At 43.1% G+C, this 18,946-nt stretch overlaps 1 long non-coding RNA gene across 5 annotated transcripts in view; it reads left to right on the top strand.

The window, feature by feature from the left end:
• LOC113931083 overlaps positions 1-18,946 on the top strand; it is a 67,691-nt gene that overhangs the window by 23,757 nt on the left and 24,988 nt on the right. The window contains exon 4 of one of the 5 annotated variants that reach the window (XR_003522680.1): positions 15,688-15,744. The exons of the other annotated variants lie outside the window; for them this stretch is intronic. This is a non-coding gene — a long non-coding RNA (uncharacterized LOC113931083). Of the gene's footprint in view, positions 1-15,687; positions 15,745-18,946 lie in introns of those variants that run through there. 5 annotated transcript variants of the gene reach the window in all.

Raw genomic sequence — 18,946 nt, 5'->3', positions numbered from 1 at the left:
GGGAGAGTGTAGTGTGAAGTGAACACAGGGAAGAGAAGGGAAACCTGGGAACTGTAACACTCCAGCCAGGAAAGGAAAAGGAAAGATAAACAGCAGATAGAGAGAAGGAAGAAGAGCCATCCCCCTTCGTGGCTTGAAGAGAACAAACATTCACCCAGGAGCTATAGTCTGCAAGGAGAGGTAACTGAGCTGGAGTGAGTCAGTGACTGCAGCAGGGAAGGGTAGAAGCTACCAGAATCTGATGACAGGATGGTCAAAGTTTGGTGTTTTTAGGGAAGAGGGGAGGAGAATGATCTGCAGGTGACAGTGGGTATCAGGTTCGGGAGGAGATTTGCCTCACATTCTTGTCCAAGTGTATAAGGTACGTGTTTTAACTCTTAATCCTTATGAACCTAGATTTCATTCCCATTATTCGGGTAAAGTAAGGAGGCCAGAGAGTAAAAACTGTAAATGGAAAAAGCTAGGACAGAAGCCCAAGGCAGTCTGGTGCCAGAGACTCTAGACGCTCAGCCACCATGCCTATTGCCTCCCAAGAGGAAAAACAAGAAGCCATCTTGAATTAAAGCCTAACTTCCATTGTCTGTTAACCATACGGATGATGTCATCCACAGATATTCCTGTAACGTCCATAAAATCCGTAGCCCTATTAAACCAGACGCCCAACAACAGACTACAGGGATTGTTCAAGGTAGGACAGTTTATGCTACAAAACTGACAGCCTCCAGTCCCGGTGGCTTATCATCCCCAAACGTCACTTTTTTAAAGCCTGTGCTTCAGGGGCACCTGGGTGGCTCAGTCGGTGAGGCGTCGGCCTTCGGCTCAGGTCAGGATCTCGGGGTCCTGGGATCGCGTCCCGCATTGGGCTCCCTGCTCCGTGGGGAGCCTGCTTCTCCCTCTCCCACTCCTCCTCTTTGAAAAAAGATTTTATTTATTTATTTGACAGAGAGAGAGAGAGAGAGACAGCGAGAGAGGGAACACAACAGGCGGAGTGGGAGAGGGAGAAGCACGCTTCCCGCCGAGCAAGGAGCCCCACGTGGGGCTCGATCCCAGGACCCCGGGATCATGACCTGAGCCGAAGGCAGACGCTTAGCGGCTGAGCCACCCAGGCGCCCCAAATGAATAAAATCTTAAAACAAAATAAAACCCGTGCTTCGTGTTCATCACAGGTCAGCAGAGGCCCTGACAAATGGAGAGGCTCCCCACCTACTTTATAGCTTCATCCCCTGGAACTCATGACCTCCTCATACTCAAAGAACAAAGCACCCATCACCCACTTGCGGTCCACAGGCCAGCGCTGATCACATGGCTGTTCCTAATTGCATGGGGTCAGGTGGGAGAGAGAGGGACTGGGAAATTTAAAGGAGCAAATAGGATATCTGGTGAGCAGTACTGTGTGAACGACAGAGACCTTTTCCTAGAGGTGCTTTGGACGACTTGTTTCACACGTTGCTTAAAAAGTTCTTCGGAGCTTGATTTTTGGGAAATTTTATGGCTGTGTGCGTGCGTGCGTGCGTGCGTGCGTGCGTGTGCGTGTTTGCAGCCATAGCTCGTTTAAGACTCAAGTATCTCTGCTATTTCTCTAGTTTACTCTTGGCATTTTGTTTACTTATGCATTCGCTCGTTCATTTATTCAACGACTCTTTACTGAACACCTGCTATGGAGCAAAAACTTCTGCCCTCATAGAGGTGCTGTTTGAATGGGAGCAGAAATTGACACAGGTAAGTATGCAATGCCTGGCAACTGGTGAAGAAAAATAAAGCAGGGAGAAGAGATGGAGTGCCAGGCCTGGGAGCTGCAGTTTTTCATAGGCAGTCAGGGAAAGCCTCAGCATGAAAAGTGTTGGTCAACGATGACCTGAAGGGTTTAAGAGAGCAAGCCGTGAACTTTTCCCAGAGAAGGGAGTGTTTTATAAGAATTAAAGATTCTTTTGATGGCGGGACACTCAGATAGGTGAAAGACAGCAATGTTACTTAAGAGCTCCAAACAGGAGGACACTGCCAGGCAGGACCACACGGGGTGGGGCGGGGGGAAGGCGCTAGTCAGAGACAGGGTGACAGCAAGCTGGAGCTTTAGGGGGCGGTTATATATGGCAATCAGGATAAGTTAGCTAATTTTGTGGGATCCTTGTAGATTCGCTAGTGTACGTAATTTCCTGGGCTCCAGGGCGTAAGGGCTATCTATCCTTGATGATTAGGGCAGGTGGCCTGGAGTGGGAGAGCATGATATTGCCAAGTAGTTGGAGTACAGACTTAATCAGCTGCTCAAGAAAGGGAACTGACTGGCCTGTAACCAGGGCCTCAAAACAGGGTCAAGAGATCATTTTGGGGAAAAAGAAACACAACTCTTATTACATAAGGTTCCAGACAAAGGCCCCGCAGAAAGAGGGCATCTGACATGTTATAGCAGAAGCAATGAGGCTAGGGGGACTGAAGAAGAGGGAGTGCAGGTGAGAGGGGGAGGGGGTAAGTTCAAGAGCCTCCCAGGGGCCATGATGTAGTACGGCATTGTAGAGGCCTCCGCTTGGACCCAGAGCCGGAGGGGAAGCTGCTGGAGTGTTTTGAGCAGACAAGTGACATGATCTGCCATAACATTTTAAGGAAAATCTCTTGGGCTCTTGTGAGGAGGCTGTACTGGGGAGTAAAACAGAAGCAGAGTGACCAGCTTGGATGCCCTTACAATAATCTAAAAGAGAGGTGATGGTGACTTGGACCGGGGCGGGGGCGGGGGGGGGGTGGCAAAGGAGGGGGTGAGAGGTGGCCAGATTCCAGAGATACTCTGAAGATAGAGCTGACAAGATTTGCTGGTAAGTCAGATAGGGTGCGAGATAAATAGTCAAGGACGACTTTAAGGCTTTTGGCATGAGCGACTAGAAGTACGGAGTTGACATAACTCAGATGGGGATGACGTGGGAAGTGCAGGTTTGGGGATTTGAGAGTTTAAGAGTTTTTACAAAGGGATTTGAGAATTCATAAGTAGAACTACCCTACAATCCAGCAATTGCGCTACTATGTATTTACCCAAAGAATACAAAAAAATACTAATTCAAAGGGATACGTGCACTCCCACGTTTATAACAGCATTATCTACGATAGCCAGATTACGGAAACAGCCACTGACTGATGAATGGATAAAGAAGATGGGGTGTGTGTGTGTGTGTATATATATGTATATGTATGTATGTATGTATGTATATATATTCATATATATATCTATGTGTGTGTATATATATATATGGACTACTACTTAGCCATCAGAAAGAATTAAATTTTACCATTTGTAATGACACGGATGGAACTAGAGAGTATTATGCTAAGCGAAATAAGTCAGAGAAAGACAAATACTTTAGGCTTTCAGTCATATGTGGAATTTAAGAAAGAAAACAAGTGAGCAAATGGGAAAAAGAAGAAACAGAGAAGCAAACCAAGAAACAGACTCTTAACTATGGAGAAGACCCTGATGGGTACCAGGGGGGCGGTGGAGGGGGATGGGTGAACTAGGGGGCGGGGATGAAGGAGGGCACTTGTGGTGATAAGCACAGTGTTGCGGGTGTTGTATGGAAGTGCTGGATCGCTATATTGTACACCTGAAACTAATATTACACTCTGTGTTAACTACACTGGAATGAAAATAGAAATTTAAAAATATATCTAACACCCTCCCCCCCCCCCAAAAAAAGAGGCAAAGATCACTTTCAATTGGAAGGAGTAGAATAGTAGGATCAGGGAAGGTTTATGGAGCTGATGAATGGGGCAGAGGGAGGTAGGATGGTTTGACTATATAAAGTCACAAACTGGGGCGCCTGGGTGGCTCAGTCGGTGAAGCGTCTGCCTTCGGCTCAGGTCCTGATCCCAGGGTCCTGGGATCGCGCCCCACGTCAGGCTCCCGGCTCGGCGGCAAGCCTGCTTCTCCCTCTCCCACCCACCCCTGCTTGTGTTCCCTCTCTCGCTCTCTCTCTCTCTCTCTCTGTCAAGTAAATAAATAATATCTTTTTTTTTTTAAAAAGTCACAAACTTTGTTCTCTTTTCTCACTGTTACTAATTCAAAGTTAAGTTGGCTACTTTCTTCTGATATTTTCATCACTTTCGTATTCCTCCAGTCTCACTTCTGTTGCGCTATCTATTCATGAGTAAATCTCAGTTGATGTTAAACCCTGTTCACATGAAAAATTTCAGTTTAATTATCTTCGTCCCCTCTATTTTGTGTATTATATAGAGACAGCTGAAGACTCAAGATGGGTCTTGCACTGCTACTCCTATCTTGTCACTTGGAAACAACATTATTTCTCCAGGTCACACATCTTGTCTACTATAGTGTTTGGTTTGACCAGGTTTTTTTTTTTTTTTTTTTCCTTCTTCAATCCTTTCAGAACTCAGTTTCCTTATTTGAGGATATTTCACACACAATGTTACATTAGTTTCAGGTGTACAACATAGTGATTCCACAAGTCTATACATTATGCGGTGCTCACCATGTGCATCGCTACCATCTGTTTTCATACATCGCTTTTACAATATCATCGGTTATATTCCTTATGCTGTGTCTTTTATTCTTGTGACTTACTCCTTCCATAATTGGAAGTCTGTATCTTACACTCCCTTTCATCCATTTGGCCCAACTCCTCACCCGCCCCCCCCTTCCCTCTGTCAGCCATCAATTTGCTCTCTGTATTTAGAATTCTTTTATCAGTTTGATGAACCTCCTATAAATTAACACACTGTAAAAGTCATTTGCAGATAAGCTCTTTGTCCTTTGCCAAGAGGTGTCTATCGTTGTATTGTAAAGCATGTTCCAAAACTTTAATTAGCAAATTCACAGCACCTTTCTGTTTCCTGTACGCTCCCTTTTCAGACAAAAGTAACCATCCACTGGAATAAGAGAGGAAAACACTACCTGCATCCCTGAGTTTTTAGTTTCCTGCCTGACAATATCCAAGACTGACTGTGATAAATCAGGAGAGAATAGAGAAAAGGAAACCACCTAAGAGGCCATTAGATAGATGATCCAGGAAAATAGTTAAGAATGCAGAAAGAGGCTCGGCCCTGCACATATCTCCCAGTCCTCCCAGGCTGAGTCCTGGGATCGTCTTCTGCTGTTACCCATTATCTCCAGTGCTTCTCTGTGGCCTTTCCCATGACTCTCCTTCCCGGCTATCCTATGGCCTAGTGAAGCTCTCCGTTTCAGTCGGTTTGAGCCGCTACAACAAAATACCGCAGACCTGGCAATTTATAGCCTACAGACATTTATGTCCCACAGTTCCAGAGGCTGGAGGCCCAAGATCAAGGCACCAGCAGATTCGAGTTCTGGCGAGAAGCCCTCTTTCTGGTTCATAGACAGCTGTCTTCTCACCACGCCCTCGCGAAGCAGACGGGCTGGGAGAGCTCTCCGGATCTCTTTTCTAAGGCCGCTAATCCCACTCCCGAGGGCTCCGCCATCATGACCTAATTCTTTCCCAAAAGCCCCACTTCCTAGTACCATCACTCTGGGGATTAGGTTTCAACATACGAGTTTTGCGGGGACTCAGACATTCAGGTCGTAGCATTCTCCTTGGCATTCATTCCTCATGTACCACTTGTGTTACCTGTTCACCTTCCTGCTTGTCCACCTCTCTATCCTAATCCCCCTTTTTTAAAAAACTTTTTATATCAATTCAGTTAGCCAATATATAGTAGTACAGCATTAGCTTTTGGTGTAGCGTTCAGTGGTTCATTAGTCGCGTATAACACCCAGTGCTCATCACATCATGTGCCCTCCTTAAGGCCCATCACCCGGTTACCCCATCCCCCCACCCACCTCCCTTCCTACGACCCTCAGTGTGTTTCCTGGAGTCAAGAGTCTCCCATGGTTTGTCTCCCTCTCTGATTTCCGCCCGTTTAGTTTTCCCTCCCTTCCCGTATGATCCTCTGCACCATTTCTTATATTCCACATATGAGTGAAACCATAACGATAATTCTGATTCCCTTTTGAAACTCCAGAGGTGACTCCGAGAATTGTTGACAGCATGTATGCCTTAGAGGTGCTGTCTTTCATCGCATGTGCCTGGCCCAAATGCCACTTTTGTACTGCTCTCAGATTGGGAAACCAGACCTGAGACTAAGATACCAACTTCCCAGCAGGACGTTTTTGAAGAAGATTTATCCCAGGGAGCAACGATAGAAAGACTAACGGGGAATGGTCCCTGGAACTCTGTGTTACACGAGACTTGGGGAACGTGAGGACCACTTAGAGAGACATTCAGGACAAGGAGTCATATTGAACAAGAGCAGCCTCAGGGAGGTCACTACCTATAAAGGCAGTGCTTTCAAGGGATGCTTCAGACTGCAGCCAATTCTGGTTTCACAGTAGGGAATTCCTACAGGAGAAAAATCTCCTTACATGTGATCCACATGTAGGAAGTCTGACATCAAATTCAAACCTGGTTATTCAGCAGGGCTTCTGGGTGGAAAAGAAACCGCGGCAGGGTAGTGAATGTGGGAAGTCCTTCTGTGACTCTTCCACCTTAATTGGGCCTCAGGACATTCACACTGGAGAAAAACCCTCTATATGTAAGGAATATGGGTAAGTCTTCATCCAGAGATCACTTCTCACAAAGCATCAAAGATCTGATAAGAGGAGACAAAACCCTTTACATGTAGTGAATGAGAGAAAGCTTTCAGCCAAGGGCCCATCATTGACCACCAGAGAATCCACACAGGAGAGAAGCTCTGTCAGTGCAGCGAATGTGGGAAGGCTTTCAACAAGAGCCCACACCTGACTCACCGCACACACATCCACAGCGGGGAGAAGCCCTGTGAGTGCCATGAGTGTGGGAAGACCTTTAAAAGATGCCTCCCCCCTCACTCATCACATACTGATTCATACAGGAGAGAAACCGTTTGAGCGTCTTGACTGCCGGAAAACTTTTCAGTGGCCTTTCAGGACTCGTTCGGCACAAGAGAATTCACACTGGAGACAAACGTCGTTCGTGGCACGAGCGTGAGAAAACCTTCAGCCGGAGCTCATCCCTAATACAGCCCCTGAGATTTCATACAGGAGAAAATCCCTTTTAAGTGCAGCGAGTGTGAGAAAACCTTCAGCAAGAACTCATCTCTTATTCACCATCAGGCGGCTCATATTGGAGAGAAACCTTTCTGAGGAAATGAATGTGGAAAAGCCTGCAGCCAGGGCATACGCTTGACCGAACACCTTTGAATTCACACCGCAGAAAAGCCGTATGAGTGTCATGAATGTGGGCAAGCGTTTCCCCCGAGCTCATCTCTCACTGACCACCAGTAGATACTCACTGGAGAGAAGCCCTATGGCTGTCGTCTTGAATGTGAGAAGACCTTCAGCAAGAGCTTATCTCTCGACCAGCACCTGAGGACTCACACTGGCGAAAAGCCATACGAGTACAGTGAGCGTGGGAAGGCCTTCAACAAGAGCACGCTGCTGACCCAGCACACATGCGTTCACACTGAGGAGAAGCCCTACAAGTGCAATGAGTGTGGACAGGCCTTCAGCTGCAGCACACACCTGACCCAGCACCACAGGATACATACTGGAGAGAGACCCTAAAAATGCAATGAATGTGGAAAGGCCTTTGCTGATACCTCATCCTTTTCTAGACACCTCTTTGTTCACACTGGAGAGAAGCCCTATAGATGCGATGAATGTGGAAAAGCCGTTAGTGCCCCCCCCCCCAGGGCTTCTTCAGCATCAAAGAACACACACAGGAGAGAAGCCCTATAAATGCACAAAATGTAGAAAAGCCTTTAGTAGAAGTAAACACCTTACGGAACACCAGGGAATTCACACTGGAGAGAAACCCCACACATGTAAACAATGTGAGAAAGCCTTCAGCCAGAGCTCACACCTCATAAAACATCTGAGAACGCACACCGGAGAGAAACCCTATAGATGTAAGGCATGTGAAAAAGCATTCAGCCAGAGTGCCTCCCTTATGCCTCATCAGAAAGTTCATAATACCAGAAAGCCCTATGAAAACTATAATTCCTTTACTGAATCCTCGGCCTTTTTTTTTTCAGCACCAGAGTATTTTATTATGTTATGTTAGTCACCATGCAGTACATCATTAGTTTTTGATGTAGCGTTCCACGATGCCTTGTTTGTGTATAACCCGCAGCGCTCCATGCAATACGTGCCCTCCTTAATGCCCATCACCGGGCTAACCCCTCCCCCCACCCCCACCCCCTCTTCTCTAAAGCCCTCAGTTTGTTTCTCAGAGTCCACAGTCTCTCCTGGTTCGTCTCCCCGTCCGATTCCCACCCCCTTCATTTTCCCCTTCCTTCTCCCGATGTCGTCCCTGCTATTCCTGATGTTCCACAAATAAGTGAAAACCATATGATCATTGTCTTTCTCTGCTTGACTTGTCTCACTGAGCGTCCTCTTCTCCAGTCCCATCCATGCGGATGTAAAAGTCGGGTGTTCATCCTTTCTGAGGGCTGAGTCATATTCCACTTGTAGGTATGGACCGCATCTTCTTGACCCACTCATCTGCTGAGGGGCATCTCGGCTCTTTCCACAGTTCGGCTACTGCGGACAGCGCTGCTATGAACGTTGGGGCGCGTGTGGCCCTTCTTTTCGCTACTTCTGTGTCTTTGGGGTAAACACCCAGGAGTGCAGTTGCTGGGTCACAGAGTAGCTCTATTTTTAATTTTTTGAGGCACCTCCACGCTGTTTTCCAACGTGGCTGTACCAACTTGCATTCCCACCACCGGTGTAAGAGGGTTTCCCTTTCTCCACAACCTCTCCGACATTTGTTGTTTCTTGCCTTGTCAATTTTTGCCATTCTAACGGGTGTAAGGTGGTATCTCAATGTGGGTTTTTTTGTTGTTGTTGTTTTGTTTTGTTTTTGATTTGAGTTTCCCTGATGGCTAATGACGATGAACATTTTCTCATGTGTCTGTTAGCTATTTGCGTGTCTTCTTTGGAGAAGTGTCTTTTCATATCTTCTGCCCGCTTTTTGACTTGGTTATTTGTTTTTTGGGTGTTGAGTTTGAGAAGTTCTTTATAGATCTTGGAAATCGGCGCCCTGTCTGTAGTGTCCTTTGCAAATATCTTCTCCCATTCCGTGGGTTGCCTCTTTGTTTTGTTGACTGTTTCCTTTGCTGTGCAGAAGATTTTTATCTTGATGAAGTCCCCAGAGTTCATTTTTGCTTTTGTTTCCCTTGCCTTTGGAGACACGTCTTCAAAGAAGTTGCTGTGGCCGATGTCGGAGAGGTTACTGCCTATGTGCTCTCTTCTAGGATTTTGACGGATTCCTGTCTCACGTTGAGGTCTTTCACCCATTTTGAGTTTATCATTTGTGTATGGTGTAAGAGAATGGTCGACTTTCATTCTTCTGCCTGTGGCTGCCCAATTCTCCTAGCACCGTTTATTGAAGAGACTGCCTTTTCTCCGTTGCCTGTTTTTTTCCTGCTTCATATTGAAGATTATTTGACCGTAGAGTGGAGGGTCCGTATCTGGGCTCTCTCTTCTGTGCCACTGATCTATGTGTCTGTTTTTGTGCCAGTCCCATGCGGTCTTGGTGATCACAGCTTTGTCATATAGCTTGAAATCGGGCAACGTGATGCCCCCAGCTTTGTTTTCCCTTTGCAACATCTCCTTGGTGATTCAGGGTCTTTTCTGATTCCATACAAATTTTAGGGTTGCGTGTACCCGCACTTTGAAAAATGCCATTGGTATTTTGATCGGGATGACGTTGAAACTATAGATTGCTCTGGGCAGCATAGACATTTCAACAGTGTTTATTCTTCCCATCCATGAGCATGGAATGTTTTTCCATCTTTTTGTGTCTTCTTCGGTTTCTTTCATGAGTGTTCCACAGTTCCTAGAGTATAGATCCTTTACCTCCTCGGTTAGGTCTATTCCGAGGTATCTTATGGTTTTTGGTGCTATTGTCAATGGAACCGACTCTCTAATTTATTTCTACAGTTACGTTGTAAGTGTATAAGAAAGCAACTGATTTCTGCGCATTGATTTTTTGTATCCTGCCACGTTACCAAACTGAATTGCCGTATGAGCTCTAGTAAATCGGGGGTGGAGTCTTTTGGGTTTTCCACGTAAAGTGTCATGTCATCTGCGAAGAGAGAGAGTTTGACTTCTTCTTTGCCAATTTGAATACCTTTTATTTCTTGTTGTTGTCTGATTGCCGTTGCTAGGACTTCTAGTACTATGTTGAACAAGAGTGGCGAGAGTGGGCATCCTTGACGTGTTCCTGATCTTAAGGGAAAGGCTCTCAGCTTTTCCCCATTGAGGATGATATTCGCTGTGGGTCTTTCATAGGTGGATTTTATGAACCTGATGAATGTTCCCTCTATCCCTATACTCTGAAGAGTTTTAATCAGGAAAGGATGCTGTATTTTGTCAAATGTTTTTTCTGCATCAATTGAGAGGACTGTGTGGTTCTTCTCTCTCCTCTTATTAATGCGTTCTATCACACTGATTGATTAGCGAATGTTGGACCACCCTTGCATCCCGGGGGTACATCCCTCTTGGTCATGGTGGATGATCCTTTGAATGTACTGTGGGATCATATTGGCTATGATTTTGCTGAGAATTTTGGCATCCATATTCATCAGGGCTATTGGTCTGAAATTCTCTTTTTCGATGGGGTCTTTGCCTGGTTGGGAGATCAAGGTAGTGCTGGCCTCATAGAGTGAGTCCGGAAGCTTTCCTTCTGTTTCTGTTTTTTGAAACAGTTTCAGGAGAGTAGGTATTATTTCTTCTTTGAATATTTGGTAGAATTGCCCGGGGAATCCAGCAGGCCCTGGACTCTTGTTTTTGGGGGGAGGTTTTTGATCACTGCTTCAGTCTCGCTACCGGTTATTGGCCTATCCCGGTGGTCAATTTCTTCCTGTTTCAGTCTTGGGAGTTCATAGGTTTCCAGAAGACATCCATTTCTTCCAGGTTGCTTAATTCATTGGCATATAGTTGTTGATAATAATTTCTAATAATTTTTTTTTTCTGTCTCCTTGGTGGTAGTCATGATCTCTCCCCTTTCATGCACGATTTTATTAATTTGGGTCCTTTCTCTTCTTTTGGATAAGTCTGGCCAGTGGTTTACTGATCGTATTAATTCTTTCAAAGAACCAGCTTCTAGTTTTGTTGATCTGATCTACTGTGTTTCTGGCTTCTAATTCATTGATCTCTGCTCCAATCTTAATTATTTCTCTTCTAATGCGTGGCTTAGACATCATTTGTTGTCTTTTCTCTAGTTCTTTAAGGTATAAAGTTAGTTGGTGAATTCAGGATTTTTTCTACTTTTTTGAGCGAGGCTTGGATGGCTATGTATTCCCCCCTTAGGACCGCCTTTGCAGTATCCCATAGGTTTTGGACCGATGTGTCTTCGTTCTCCTTGGTTTCCATGAATTGTTTAAGTTCTTTTTTGATTTCCTGGTTGACCCAAACATTCTTGAGCAGAGAGTGGTCTTTAGCTTCCAAGTGTTTGAATTGCTTCCAAATATGTTCTTGCGATGGAGTTCCAGTTTTAAAGCATTATGGTCTGAGAATATGCAGGGAATAATCTCAGTCTTTTGGTATCGGTTGAGACCTGATTTGTGACCCAGTATGCGGTCTGTTCTGGAGAAAATTCCATGCGTGTTCGAGCAGAATGAGTATTCTGCTGTTTTAGGGTGGAATGTTCTGTATATATCTATGAGGTCCATCTGGTCCAGTGTGTCATTCAAAGCTCTTGTTTCTTTGTTGGTTTTCTGCTCAGATGATCTGTCTGTTGCTGAGAGTGGAGTGTTGAGGTCCCCTACAATTAACGTATTATTATCAATGTGTCTCTTTATTTTGGTTGACAGTTGGTTTATGTAGTTGGCTGCTCCCATGTTGGGGGCATAGATATTTACAATTGTTAGATCTCTTCTTGTTGGATAGATCCTTTAAGAATGATACAGTGTCCTTCTGTGTCTCTAACTACAGTCCTTAGCTTAAAACCTAACTTGTTTGCTGTAAGAATTGCTACCCCAGCTTTCTTTTGAGGTCCGTTGGCATGAAAGATGGTTCTCCATCCCTTCACTTTCAGTCTGGATATATCTTTAGGTTCCAAATGAGTCTCTTGTAGACAGCATATGGATGGGTCCTGTCTTTTTATCCAATCTGCAACCCTGTACCGTTTTATAGGAGCATTTAGGCCATTCGTGTTGAGAGCGATTATTGAAAGATATGATTTTGTTGTCGTCATGTTGCCTGTGAAGTCCTTGTTTCTATAGATTGTCTCTGTAAATTTCTGTTCTATATCACTGCTGGGGTCTTTCTCCTTTTAAAGAACCCCACGTAATATGTCTTGCAGGGCCGGCTTAGTGGTCACATGTTCTTTCAGTTTCTGCGGGTCCTGGAAGCTCTGCATCTCTCCATCCATTCTAGATGACAGCCTTGCCAGATAAAGTATTCTTGGCTGCATCTCTCCATCCATGCTAAATGACAGCCTTGCCAGCTAAAGTATTCTTGGCTGCATCTCTCCATCCATGCTAAATGACAGCCTTGCCAGCTAAAGTATTCTTGGCTGCATGTTCTTCTCATTTAGTACCCTGAATATGTCTTGCCAGCCCTTTCTGGCTTGCCAGGTCTCTGTGGATAGGTCTGACGTTATTCTGATGTTCCTCCCTCTGTACGTAAGGAATCTCTTCCCCCTAACTGCCCTTAAGATGGTTTCCTTGGTTCTGAGATTTGTGGGTTTTACTCTTACATGCCGGGGCATTGGTCCGTTCTTGATTTTGGGAAGGGTCCTCTCTGCCTCTAGGACACAAATGCTTGTTTCATTCCCCAGATTAGGGAAGTTCTCAGATATGATTTGCTCAAATATATCTTCTAGTCCTCTCTCTCTCTCTCTCTCTCTCTCTCTCTCTCTCTCTCTCTCTCCCTCCCTCCCTCCCCCTCTCTCCCTCCCTCCCCCTCCCCCCCCACCCCCTCAGGGATCCCAATAATTCTGACATTGGAACATTTCACGGCATCGCTTATTTCTCTAATTCTGTGTTCATGGGTTTTAAGCTGTTTGCTCCAGGCCTCCTCCTGTTCCTTCTGTTCTATCAGTTTGTCTTCTAGATCACTAATTCATTCTTCTGCCTCATTTACCCTGGCTGTTAAGAGTATCTAGATTAGATTGGATCTCACTGATAGCATTTTGAAGTTCTGCCAGATCAGCTCTCATTTCTGCCCTTAGAGACTCTATGTTCAGCACCAGAAGATTAACACTGGGGACAGAAACTATGAATGAATGGAGATGCTCAGTGGGACCATTGCATATGAGGATTACTGCAGATTAACTTTTAACATCCCTTCCCACCTTGAGATTTTACTGTAGGAAATGTTGGGGTCCTCCTCTTTGCCTAGGATTGTGTTGCATGCTGTGTGGATAAGGCACCATTGCAAATATATCTCTCTGCCCTGTAAATTAGAGTGGATTGAGGAGTAACGTTTGTTGGGGCTTTGAAATTAAGGATGGATTTAAACATAAATGTTGAGTATTAAAAGTATTATTTGAACCTATATATAAAATACAGTTAGGATTTTTCAGGGCATGATGGTCTTACATATTACGTGTGTGTGTACTTTTGGTCCCTATAAAAGTCCCACAGTGACTGCTACTTGACATTTCGGAATGTCTAGGCTGGTGCAGATGAAGTGATATTAACAGTGTGTAGAATTGTGCAATATGGAAAAATTCGGTAAAGAACAATGAGAACTCTGAAATGAGAGAGAGAAAGCCATGGAGTTGGAAGGTTATTTGGGGCCATCCAGTCTATAGCTTTTCACATGTTTTGAAGTTACATACTGTTTATATCTATCTATCTATCTGTATCTATATAGATATATAGAGATATAGAGATATATAGTTATATAGATATTACATGGAAACTTGGTACATGGTAAGGTTTCAAACTAGTCAAAAGGAGGGTAACAAATTAGAGATTGGGGATTATAATACACTTTGTCGTTGTTCCTTATCTACGTCATAGCCGAATAGGTGTAGCAACTTTCCCTTGTGTTCCAGATGTATTCTTGTCAATTTGAATACATAGAACTCAAATTCCACATGTATTTTTTGAAAATTACCTTTTGAATAAATTCTTCTGTGAATCACACACGTAAGGTAAGTTCCTCTTTTACTTGATGTCCAAAGCAGTAAGTGTTGGTATCCCAATGTCAGTCTAACACCTTTGTCAACTATGGTTCTACTTTTCATTCTGAATTCATGCTCCCCCTTGGCCCCCTGCCAGATTTCAGTTGTCAGAATTCTGCACCCTTCCTGACTCCCTAAAAGCCCAACTCCCAAGCCTAGTTTAAAGGGTTACCTTTTGGTCCCAGACAGTTGGGAGCAGAAAGTCAGGGACACATATCTGGAGGCTTGGAGGGGGTAGGGCTTGGCAGTGAAATCCAGGTCCTTACCTCCTTCTCTTCAAGTAGGTTTGGGCAGTTATAAAGCATTTTTTTTCCCCCACAGGGTCTGGGCCTAGACCACTGGCTTGATGCTTTTCGATGGTTATCCCTCTCCAGTATGAAGGTTGACCAACTTTCCTGCAGCTTTCTGGTTGGCCATTAGCAGAGCTAAGACTAGAAGTAGGATGCCTGCTGCCCAAGATGGGATTTCTTCTATCATACCAGACCAAGAAGCAATTCCTGGAAGGCTCCTGGGACCTCCAGAATAGTAGAGATAGCAGAGCCTGGAAGATGGAAACTTCATAGCCCTATGATTCTGCTCATGCACTGGTCAAATTATGTGCACAGGGCAACTAAATGAAGCAGACTCGGACTCTGCTCTGAAAGCTAGCGTCCCCTGGAAACTCACTCCCAGAAATAAGTTGGGTGCTGTTAGAAACAGTGGGGGCAGATTTGATGAGACTTGGAAGTCCTGAAAATGTTGAGAAGGGCAAGTCTGAGAAATGCTATATAATACTGCCAGTGTGCCTCTCTCTCTGTCCCCTGGATAGGGCGAGTTGGGAGCAGATATAGTGAGCCTCAAGTTATGGAGAAAGAAATAGAGTTATACAGTGTCCAAGTGGTCTATTTATAGTCAAACTGTTAGGCCCAGAATAGAAATGAGGCCTCCAGATTCCCAAACTGTGGACACATAACTCTACCACTTTATTTCTCTTATACAATTTTACCTGTCTCCTTTTTTAAAATTTTTAAATTCAATTAGCCAACATATGGTACATCATTAGTTTTTGATATAATGTTCAATGATTCATTAGTTGCATATAATACCCAGTGCTCATCACATCATTACATCATGTGCCCTCCTCTGTCTCCTATCCATAAAGATATCCTCCCACCATATATATATATATATATATATATATATATATATATATATATATATATATATATATATAATGTAGTGCAGCAGTTCCCAAACATTTTGGTCTCATGACCCTGTTTGATTCTTAAGGATTATTGAAGAGGTAACTTTGGGTATTATGTATTATATCCATCAATATTTAGTGTATTCAGACTTGATACTAAGACAATTTTAAAGTATTTATTTATTCAATTAAAATAACCATGGAAGCATAAAAAACTTCTGAAAAAATCAAAAACCAAAAGATTGAGGGGAAAGAGTGGTATTAATTTACATTTTTGAAAATCTGTCTTTTTGATAAAGTTCAATTAGCCTAACGTGCAGTATATAATTAGTTTTTGATGTAGTGTTCAGTGATTCATTAGTTGCATATAATACCCAGTGCTCCAACAGATGGATGGATAAAGAAGATGTGATTCAAATATACAATGGAATATTACTCAGCCATCAGAAAGGATGAATACCTACCATTTGCATCGACATGGATGGAACTAGAGGCTATTACGCTAAGTGAAGTAAGTCAAGGAAATCTCTTTAATGTCTGGCTTCTTAGAGGACAACTGAACTCTACTAACTGCTTCTGCATTTAAATTATTGAGATGTGTTATTCTGGTGGATGTACATGAGGAAAATTGGGCCTTATACAGATATACCACTGGAAAAGGGAGAGGCATTTTAATAACCTTAAATTTTTTTAATTAAATTTAAAGAAAACTTAGAAGATAGTAAAGAGATGGAGGACATTAGGAGAAGGAAGGGGAAAATGAAGGGGGGTGGAAATCGGAGGGAGAGATGAACCATGAGAGCCTACGGACTCTGAGAAACAAACTGAGGGTTTTAGGGGGTTAGCCTGGTGATGGGTATTAAAGAGGGCACGTACTGCGTGGTGCACTGGGTGTTATACGCAAACAATGGATCGTGGATCACTACATCAAAAACTAATGATGTATTGTATAGTGACTAACATAACATAATAAAATAAAATAAAAGATAGTAAAGACTTTCAGGCCAAGATGTTCAAAGAGGAACTATATCTAAATAATAAAACCTGATATTGCGGTCACTTTCTCTAGAGAGGTCCATTAATTCCAGGAGAAGGGGTTGAGCCTTTCGAGATATTGTGGACATTTTCTTTGGAACTATGTAAAATTTAACGAGGGGTAATTTCTTTAACAGTTGCAAGGTGGAATCTGAAACTTTATTGTTGAAATTTTCACGCAGTGTTACACTAAATCCATCAGTCTATCTTGCACTTTGTTTCTTATTGAAGTTTAACTGACATAAAATATATTGGGCACACAACAGAGTGTGTTTCGGGCACACAACAGAGTGATTTGACAATTCTATACATTACACAGTGTTCACCATGATGAGTGTAGTTACCATTCATCACCATACAACGTTATTACAATATTGTGGACTGTATTCCCTATGTCATACTGTTCATCTCCCTGGCTTACTTATTTTATGACTGGAAGTTTGTACCTCGTAGTTCCCTTCGCCTTTTAGGCCCCTCCCCCACCCCTCCCCCCTGGCAACCAGCAGTTTTTTCTCTATATTGCTAATATTGATCAGTCTGTTTCTGTTTTGTTTGTTCATTTGTTTTATTTTGATTCCACACATAAGTGAAATAATATTGTATTTGCCTTTCTCTGACTGACTTCACTTAGCATCATATCCTCTAGGTTCATCCATGTTGTCACAAATGGCAAGATCTCATTTCTTTACTCCATTACATATGTGTGTGTGTATACCATATATATATAACATACATATACATATATGTATACCATATATATATATATATATTTATATTTATATGATACCATATCTTCTTTATCCACTCATCTATCAGTGGACACTTAGGTTGCTCCCATGTCTTGGCTATTGTATATAATGTTGTGATGAACATAGGGATGCGCATCTTTTTGAATTAGTGTTCTCATTTTCTTTGGTTGAATACCCGGTAATGGAATTACTGGATCATATAGTATTTCTACTTCTTTTGTTTTCTTCTTCCAAGTTTTTATTTAAATTCCAGTTAGCTGGGGCACCTGGGTGGCTCGGTCATTAAGCGTCTGCCTTCGGCTCAGGTCATGATCCCGGGGTCCTGGCATCAAGGCCCACATCAGGCTCCCTGCTCCACGGGAAGCCTGCTTCTCCCTCTCCCACTCCCCCTGCTTGTGTTCCCTCTCTCGCTATATTTCTCCGTCAAATAAATAAATAAAATCTTAAAAAAATTTCCAGTTAGCTAACATGCAGTGTCGGATTAGTGTCAAATGTAGGATTTAGTGATTCATCACTTACATACAACACCCAGTGCTCATCTCAACAAGTGCCCTCCTTAATCTCCATCAATCATTTAATCCATCCCCCCAACAATCTCCCCTCTCCAGCAACCCTCAGTATGTTCTCTGTAGTGAGGAGGGTTAAGTTTTGTGGTTTGCCTCTCTTTTTTCCCCCATTTTCATCTGTTATGTTTCTTAAATTCCACATATGAGTGAAATCATATGGCATGTGTCTTTCTCTGACTAACTTATTTTGCTTAGCATAATACTGTCTAGCTCCAACCACGTCATTGCAAATGGCAAGATTTCATTCTTTTTTATGGCTGAATAATATTCCATTATATATGTGTGTTTGTGATATGTATATATATTATATATATAATATTCCATTATGTGTGTGTGTGTGTATATATATATATATATATATATATATATATATATAGTGACAACTTCTTTATCCATTCATCAGTCAATGGACATTTGGACTCTTTCCATAATGTGGCTATTGTTTTTTTTTTGAAGATTTTATTTATTTGTTCATGAGAGACACAGAGAGAGAGAGAGGAGAGAGAGAGGCAGAGGGAGAAGCAGGCTCCCCATTGAGCAGGGAGCCCAATGCGGGACTCGATCCCAGGACCCTGGGATCATGACCTGAGCTGAAGGCAGACGCTTAACCATCTGAGCCACCCAGGTGCCCCGTACTGTGGCTATTGTTGATAATGCTCCTACAAATATAGGATGAAGCCCAAAGCCAGCAGAAGCAGGGAAATAATAAAGATTAGAGCAGAAATAAATGATATAGAAACAAACAAACAAAAACCCCCACAGTAAAATAGATCAATGAAACCGGAAGCTGGTGCTTTGAAAAAATTAATAAAATTGATAAACCCCTAGCCAGACTTATCAAAAAGAAAAGAGAAAGGACCCAAATGAATAAAATCACGAATGAGAGAGGAGAGATCACAACCAGCACCACAGAAATACAAACAATTGTAAGAGAATATTATGGAAAGTTATATGCCAAAAAATTGGGCAATCTGGAAGAAATGGATAAGTTCCTAGAAACCTATAAACTACCAAAACTGAAACAGGAAGAACTAGATCACTTGAACAGGCCAGCAAAGAAATTCAGTCCGTAATAAAAAATGTCCCAACGAATGAAAGTCCAGGACCACATGGCTTCCCAGGGGAATTCTACCAAACATTTAGAGAGGAGTTAATACCTATTCTTCTCAAACACTTCCAAAAAATAGAAATGGGGGGAAAACTTTCAAACTCATTCTACGAGGCCAGCATTACCTTGATTCCAAAACCAGACAAAGACCCCACTGAAAAAGAGAACTACGGGCCAAT

The sequence above is a fragment of the Zalophus californianus genome, chromosome X (genome assembly GCF_009762305.2).
Source record: "Zalophus californianus isolate mZalCal1 chromosome X, mZalCal1.pri.v2, whole genome shotgun sequence".
Lineage (NCBI taxonomy): Eukaryota > Metazoa > Chordata > Mammalia > Carnivora > Otariidae > Zalophus > Zalophus californianus.
The sequence above is the reverse complement of the archived record's forward strand: the minus strand, read 5'-3'. Positions and strand labels throughout refer to the sequence as shown.